Source organism: Cucurbita moschata, unplaced genomic scaffold, assembly GCF_002738365.1.
Source record: "Cucurbita moschata cultivar Rifu unplaced genomic scaffold, Cmos_1.0 Cmo_Scf00012, whole genome shotgun sequence".
Lineage (NCBI taxonomy): Eukaryota > Viridiplantae > Streptophyta > Magnoliopsida > Cucurbitales > Cucurbitaceae > Cucurbita > Cucurbita moschata.
The window spans coordinates 3,295,771-3,302,836 of record NW_019268528.1 but is presented as its reverse complement, the minus strand read 5'-3'; the positions used below and the strand labels follow the sequence as shown (position 1 = coordinate 3,302,836).

General features: G+C 37.5%; 1 pseudogene; it reads left to right on the top strand.

Annotated features, from left to right (window-relative positions):
* The first annotated feature begins 1,222 nt into the window (after positions 1–1,222).
* On the top strand, positions 1,223–4,634 carry LOC111450830 (annotated as a pseudogene).
* Positions 4,635–7,066: the final 2,432 nt, after the last annotated feature.

The window sequence follows — 7,066 nt, the reverse complement described above, 5'->3', positions numbered from 1 at the left end:
CCTTTTGCTTAGTTGATTGTCAACAGATTGCGCTACCTGAGAGGAAATAAATTCCTGCTAGTGCTCTTACGATCATCAAAGTCACTAGCCATGTCACTATCACTGTAGCCGACTAGCTCAAGCTTCTCATTTTCTCTCTCTGCGTAGTATCTCACACCCCAGCCTCTGGTTCCGACCACATAGCGCAGGATGCGCTTGACAGCTACAAGATGCTCCTCCCTAGGCGCTTCCATAAACCTACTCACGTATCCAACGGAATAAGCAAAGTCAGGGCCATTTTCTCTCTCTGCGTATTATCTCACACCCCAGCCTCTGGTTCCGACCACATAGCGCAGGATGCGCTTGACAGCCACAAGATGCTCCTTCCTAGGTGCTTAAATAAACCTACTCATGTATCCAACGGAATAAGCAAAGTCAGGGCATGTGTTTACCAGATAGCGCAGACTCCCGACAATGCTGCGGTAATTGGTGGAGTCAATTGTCGCCGTAGTGTCGGCCTTCCTCAAAGACGGGCCTCCATTGGTGAAATTGTAGGGTTACTGTCTGTTAGCCCAACTGTGTCCAGCAGCTTCTTTGCGTACGCACCTTGACAGATGGTGATGCCTGCAGTACACTGTTACACTTCGATGTCGAGGTAGTAACTAAGCACACCGAGATCACTCATCTTGAAGTTCTTTGACATCTCCCTCTTGAATCTCCCAAGAAATTTCATATCGCCTCCACTGATTATGAGGTCGTCGACGTACACTCCCACGATCAACTGCTGCTTGTCGTGGCCTTGCATGTACATGTCATGCTCAGAGGCATAGCGCTTGAAATTTAGCGACAGAAGAGTACTGTCGAGCTTCGCATTCCAGGCTCGTGGTGCTTGTTGAAGCCCATAGAGTGCCTTCTGCAGGAGCAGTATCTTGCCGAAGTTGTGGTTGTCTAGGAAGGTAGATCGTTGTCGGACGTAGACGGTTTCCTTCAACTCTCCGTTGAAGAAAGCGGACTTCACGTCCATGTGGTGGATCTCTCAGGAAGGATGTGCCGCGATCCCCAGCAATAGGCGACAGATTTCAACCCTACCACTGACACAAATACCTCTTCGAAGTCCACTCCTTGCTTCTAGACGTAGCCCTTCGCCACCAGACGGGCCTTGTGCTTCACAACTTCTCCTTTTGACCCTATGGCTCGGTGTCCCGGCGGCATGTCCTCCAGACTCCACGTCTTGTTCCCAGTGATGGACGTCATCTCTTCCTGCATTGCCTTCAGCCAGCATGGGTTCTTTTCTGCTTCGGAGAAGGTGTTCGGTTCCTCCACGCTGATGGCATGCAATTCGACCACCTCTTCTTCAAGCTCACGCGCCACCAGTTCAGGTGGTTCACCTCCTCCCAATAGATCTTCCATCCTCTAGTACCTGGCCACCAGATCATCATTGTGATCAGTATACAGCGTACAGACACTACCCATGTGATTGGGCACGAAACGCTTCCTCTTCGAGAGGATCTATCTTACGAGAAAAAAGGAGCAGAATTCTAGCTCGAGACACTAGGCTTTGCATAACAAAGTAACTCCCTTGGTGAAGGTCTAATGGGGTAACCATCGTGAAGAATAGGCAACCTAGAAACAAGAAGAAGATGTGAAGAAGAAACCGCCAAGAAAGCTAAGTGGCCTCAACAAGAGCGAACGAGCGCTTATCCCAATTCTTGATTCTCAAAGGGCAAGAAACATTGCAATAGTCCTTAAATCCCTCAACATAACTCGGCAAGAACTTCTCGATGCTCTCACGGAGGGACATGGCCTCGATTCAGACACACTCGAGAAGCTCGTCAAGATCACTCCAACCAAAGAACAACAATCCCAAATCCTCGAATTTGATGGCGATCCATTAAGGCTTGACGATGCAGAATCTTTCATTTTCCATCTTCTCAAAGATTTTTCCACAACCTTCAATCGTCTAAACGCCATGTTTTTCAAATCATGCTTCAAATCAGAGCTTAATCGACTCAAGGACTTTTCACAAATACTTAATAGGGGTTGCGAAGAACTAAAGGAAAAAGGGTTATTTACTAAACTCTTAGAAGCAACTCTCAAGGTTGGAAACCGATTGAATTCAGGAACAACGAGAGGTAATGCAAAAGCTTTCAATCTCAGTTTACTCTTAAAACTTTTAGATGTAAAAAGCACAGATAGAAAAACCACATTGCTTCATTTCATTGTCAAAGAAGTCATAAAATCCGAAAGGAAAAAACGATTCTCAAACACAGATTCAAAGAATCTCAAAGTAGAAAAGGAAATAGAAAACGAATACATAATACTTGGATTATCAGCTATGCAATCACTCATCTCAGAGCTCTCCAACGTCAAGAAAGCATCCACAATCGACTACGAAACCTTCACTTGATGGTGTTAATATAACACATGTGGAAGCAATTTGGATCTTAGGCACTCTAAGTACATCAATTATAGTAAATTGGCTTGCATGTTCAAAAGCATTAAAACTCAATGAGTTTGAATACTAACCTTTTGTCGCTCAAGTTTCTTCTTCCTCACAAACCGGTTTCGAACAACCACTAGTGTCTTCTCCACTATTCTCCGGCTTTAGAACAGGATTGTGGAATCCGGTGAGTGACTAAACTGGGGAGGAATTTAGTATATATGAAGAGAGAGTTTGTGAGACGTTTTTCTCAAGGTTTTTCCCATGCCAAACCTTCCATGAACCATGATCACTCTATTTATAGAGTCATATTTGCATGTCCATGCAAATTTGAGATCACCAAATTTTGACACTCAAAATTCCACTCAAATGTTTGAGATTATGTGGCAAGCATGCAAGTTTGAGTTCACCAAATTTTGACACTCAAAATTCCACTAAATTTTGTGAGGTTTATTTGGCAAACATTTTGGTTAAACCATATTTTGACACTTCAAAATTCTACTACTCAAACATGGATTTTTCCAAATGAAGTCAACATTTAAACTTTCTTCATTTTGATTCAACAATTAATTTGAATAATTAATTTCAAATTAAAGTAATATTAAATTATTAATTAAACTATTTAATTAATATTTAATATTAATTCAAATGTGAATCTCAATCAATTCCGACACATATTTGATTAAGATATTTAAATCTTATTTAAATATCTCAGATTCTCTCTTTTTGTTTAATTTGTAAATAAAACAAAAATGCGGTTAAATATATCGTATATATGTAGCACATATTCCCTAATTTGAATTCGAACACTTCGAACTCACTCGTCACATCGTTCTATGGTTTAGTCCGATATGAGCTAGCAGGGGGACCTAATGGACCTATAGATCATGGGCTCCAACGTTCCAAGATTAACCGGTTAAACTCATTAACTTTGTTAACCAACATTCGTTAACTACTAGGACACTCCACTATAGCCTCATAGTTGCACTCCCCTCACTATAGATATATTTCTGTCCAATTGATATAACCATGATTAGTAAGTCGATCCTTCACAGGTTGTTCGTAACTAGAGCTAGGTCAATTTACCATTTTACCCCTGGAGTTACTTGGTTTGTGGTCAATTTACCCTTAAATCTCATTGATCCTCTAATGAACAATTGGTTTGTGGTCCAACCAGTAAACCGAATCAGTGGTTAAGGGAACTACCTCTCTTCTATCCTTAAAAGTGGATAGGAGTGAATTCCATCTTGCACCCCACGTCCCCAGCCATTCACCCAGTCTTACCCCTGAAATGGAAGGCCTATTGAGTCGGCGAACTAGAGCCACTCTCACCCATGCAAATCTAAGGATAATTTCGAATAAACAGGAGTTCATGGTTAGCTTAGGATCAAAATCGAGTTACCTAGGTCATCGAATGAAAAGAAAATCAGTTTCAATAGTAACGACATTATAAAGTGAGAGTGATTTTCTTCATGGTCTGATCTTATGCAATACTCATTGCATAGGACACCCCCACTCACATGTCTCCACATGTACAATTTAGTGATCACATTGTTTCTGTCATATACAAAAGTGGGCCGCATTCATAATGTCCCCAAAATAAGGCACTCAGCCTTATCTCCATACTATAGATCATTTTAACTATATACTTGAACTTGATCCACTATTATATCTTTACATATAGTTCAAGTAATCATATTATAGTTAGAGTGTTCTTAGTTTATTAGATTTAGATTAATAATCGTAAAGTTCACTTTATTCAATAACAATTCTTGCTGAATAAACAACACTAATAACTTTATTGAAAACAGAATATGTTTTTGTTTGCAAACTACGAGTTTTAGGACATAAAACCCAACCAACTTGCCCTAATCCATCAATCAAAATCTCAAAGATACAAAACCTTCTGTCGATTGAAGGCAGTGAATATAAGAGGAAGATGTTAAAATTTGTGAAATCCGCAACGGAAGAAGTTGAGATAGCAAGAAGAGAACAAAGAAGAGTGTTGGAGGAATTGAAGACGACGAATGAGTATTATGAAACAGGGGATAGAGAAAATCTGTTAGGGCTTTTTATGATAGTGAGGGATTTTGTGAACACCGTGAATCAGGTGTGTCGTGAAATAGCTGGGGAGTTGAGGGGAAAGATGAAGATGGGAAATATGGATGCATGTCTGCCATTGAAGGGCACAGTGAGCTTGAGATTTCAAGTGTAGAAGCTTTTCCAGCAATTCCACAGATCAGCTTTTCTAAATGGGTGGATTCTCCCACAAATTTTCTTGTTCTTTTGTATTTGCTCTTGAAAAGATTAAGTGTACAAATTATCTTACACATTTGGTGAATAGAGTTGATTGATTACATGACTTTACCAAATTTTGTTTAAGAGATAAACTTATTGGTAGAAAATCGTTTGGAACTAAAAGGTCAAAAACTAGCCCTTAAGGTGAATAAGGAAAAAAGTTTTTAAATATTCGAGAATACTTGAGCTCGTGATCATTCACTTCGGTCAAAATATTAAAATAAACTAATCATTCTTATTAAAATCCCTCAATTTACCGACTTTAAAACTAATCATTTTCTTTTATTCCTTAATATTTTTGGGTTATAGTAGATATGTCCATAAACTAATCAGATCAATGATAGATCAATTTTGTAAATATTATAAACTAAACCAAATAAATAAATAAATAAATATATATATATATATATATATATATATATTAAAAAAATTTGAAGATTTTAAAATGGGATAGGTGATTTGGATGGGTTTTCTTTTTTCATGCTTATTTTATTTTAATTTTCTTTATTTTATATTTATTTATCTTTCTTGTTTTTTTTTTCTTTCTTATTATTTTTCAATTTATTATTATTATCATGTTATAATTAACTCAATGTATTTAATTTTTAATATTTATGATTAATTATTTAATTTAGGACTATTTTAATTATTTACAAATTTTTTTTTATAATTTTATTAAAATTATTTATTTTAAAATAATTATAACATGTGTATAATTATTTTAATTTATATTTTAAAAGTGCAATAATTATAACTTATATTTTAATTTTTAAAATATAAGTTCAACTAAATAATTATAATTAAAAGTTTATAAAATTTTATTAAAATCATTTATTTGTGTATAATTATTTAGATTTATTACAAAATAAATTATAAATTATAAATTATCTCAATATGTGATATAAAGCTTTTAATACTCAAATTTGGTTTAGGGGCCCTGTTGGTCTATTTGTTTGGGTCACAAGCTTACATTAACAAGTTCGACTATGTCTCTCTTCATGCTCCTCCCCAAAAGTGTTGTTTTAAATCTTGGTACATCTTAGTACCTCTTGGGTGCATGCAAATGGCGAGTTGTGTGCCTCTGTTAATATCTATTTTCTTAACTTTCTATGGTTGGACACATAGGCATCCCTGACACAATAATCCTTCATCTAAGGATTTTGAGACCAGTTCGGATTGCGCGTTCGAGTTAGCTTGTGGGTCATTGGCTATAGGCGTGGACTATTGGGCTTCCATTTGCCGGCTAGGCCACAGGAGCATTTGACTGCAGGCCGGATTGGCTGGGCCGAGGGAACTTTGGCTTCGAGTTCTACAAATGGGCGGGAGATTGGTCGTAGGTCGTACGAGGGTCTATGGCTTCTGGGCCGACTGATTTTGGGCCGCGGGCTTACATGTTGGGCCTCGGGTTTGAATCGGGTCCCTGCACGATTTTCCGACAAATTTTCTCTCTTCAACTCACGACGTTTCAAACTTCTTTTTTCGTCATTTTTCTTTCCTTTCCTCTTTATTTGCTTCTCTCTCTCCCATGAAGTTTTGTTGTTGTAGGACGTTGGGGGAGGCGGATCTTGTTTCTCAAAAATCCGATTTCAATCTCCTTCTCCGATGGTGACTACGACGACCACCATGGCATAGATCTGCTCTGACTGGACATGCTAAGGTCGGTGAGAGTTTTCCTGGTTGGTTTACTCGGTATTGGGATCGAAAAGGAGGTTTTTGACGTCATTGGAAAAGATCACCATTCCTCTCTTACTAAAACCTAAATGATTTTCAACCTATGGATTTATCTAACACTTGAGCGATTTAAGGATTATTGCAATGTTTCTTGCTCTTCGGGAATCAAGAATTGAGATAAGCGCTAGTCAGAACACTTGAGCGATTTAAGGATTATTGCAATGTTTCTTGCTCTTCGGGAATAAGAATTGAGATAAGCGCTAGTCCGCCGTTGTTGAGGCCAATTAACTTTATTGGCAGTTTCTTGTTTGTGCCTACCTACTCGAACAGAGCTACCATACGGTTGCCATTAAAGCTGAAGAACAAAGCAGAAAGCAAAATCAAAATGAAATCTCTTTGATCTATGTTATTGGGAGGCTTTAGTCTGATCATGATAAAGATGGCCTAAAAAGACAGCCAGAGTTTACAAAGAATTGCAGACAAAACTGAATATTTTTTCAATCAAGGAAACTGATAATTTCTAGGTGGTTAGGTCAATGATAATTTTCAAATAAATAATTTTAATAAAATCATATAAAAAAAATTAATTATAAATAATTACAATAGATAATTAATCATAAATATTATAGTTATAAATCACTAATTTAAAAATTAGTTTTTTTTTTTTTTTTTTTTTAC